We start from the raw sequence: 1,636 nt of genomic DNA, 5'->3' as shown, positions 1-1,636 counted from the left end.
AGGAATGTGGGACTCAGCTGGCAGCCGCCTGGTTCTGAGCCTGCCTGCCCTTCTTGCCATGGTCCCCTGGCATCTGTGCATGCCTGATCCCTAATATGAGGCTGGGCAGTGCGCAGCCCCTGTTCCAGAGCATCTTATCTTTGACATGTTGCAAACTGACACAAACGGCTTCTTTGTCATGGCTCTTCAGGTCCTGCAGCTACATGTGGGGGCGAGCCTACACTTGGCAGGGAGGAGGTGGACTCAGGGTCACCACTGCCCTCAGCCTGTGCCCTGTAGATGTGCTTCCTGCACCAGAGGAGGACCCAGGACTGGACCCTCCTCTGGGAGCACTTGGTAATGGCATCAGAGGACTGGACAAGCAGGTGTGGTGGCCAGAGCACATGGCACACCAGGACAGGGGGTGCTGGGGTACATGGACCACAAGGAGGCATGGGACCAGCATGCGGTGGTGTCGGACTGCTCATACTGGGAGTTCTGGATGCAGCTCATGGCCCTGGAGTGCAAGCTGGTAGAGGCCCCGTGAAAACAGAATGTCATCCTGGTCCAGGCTGTGCAGATGACTGACAATGATCTCTGGGTGCTAGAATCCATTCTAGCCCTGGCAGTCACCTTTGTGCCATCCGCTGCCCAGTCACCAACCCTGGTCCTGCCTGCCCCTGGCAGCCACCCACTGCCAAGCAACAGGGATCTAGGAGGAGTTCCTGCAGTACCTTCACCAGCCAGAAGCCTCTTGCCTCAGTTCTAGCACCACTCAGCCCTCTCACTGGGGCCTAGGGGTGCCACTTGCCCCAGCTCCACATGGGTGTGGAGCTGGAGCTGCCTGCAGCAGGGCCAGGACGGCACCCAGGCCTTGCTGGCCATGTACAGTACCTACTGGAGGGGGAGCTGCCAATGCTGGGGGAGCACTGCCTCCTATTGCCCCTGGGCAGGCCACCTACCTGATGCACTCACCAAAGTTTACACACCCATGGGAAAGAAGCCAGAGGCCAGGGTGTTGGCCATCTGTCCCCAGGCTCTGTCCCTGGGGCACCCCCACCCCATAGACTCCCACCTTGGGTCAGCACACAATGGTCATTGTACAGAGTTTTCACAGGAATTAAGCCATGGGTCGGCAAAATGTTGCCTGCGGGCTGGTCGCAGCCTGCCAAGCCATTCTATCTGGCCTGCTGGGCACCTAAAAAATTGAGGAAGTTAATATTTATCTGCCCCTGGCTGCCGCTCATGCGGCCTTTGATGCCTTGCCAAATCTCAGTAATTGGCCCTCTCCCTGATATAATTGCCCACCCCTGAATTAAGGAATTTTATTGTTGGTGGGTGGAGTCTGTGGTGGAGGAGCTTTCTTTGTTAGGGAGGGAGAGGCAAGCGGCGCTTTCTTTTTTGAGAGGGGGAGGGGGAATCTAGCCAAGAAAGGGGCTGGCCAGAGACCAGTGTGCAGGGCTGCCTTTTAAAGAGGGTTGCTGGCTGCTGCAAGCTTCAGCTATAGCCTGGAGCTTCCCCCAGTGGTGTCAGGAGCCCATTGCATGGCCCCAGCATCCGCCAGCAGATTGACAGAAAGCCTGTTGCTGATTCCCTGAATGTGCAGTCACTGACCCACCACCATTTACTTGTGAGTAATTTACTTGTGTGTAAAGTA

This window comes from Alligator sinensis, unplaced genomic scaffold (assembly GCF_000455745.1).
Source record: "Alligator sinensis unplaced genomic scaffold, ASM45574v1 scaffold287_1, whole genome shotgun sequence".
NCBI lineage: Eukaryota > Metazoa > Chordata > Crocodylia > Alligatoridae > Alligator > Alligator sinensis.
Note: the sequence above shows the minus strand (reverse complement) of the source record.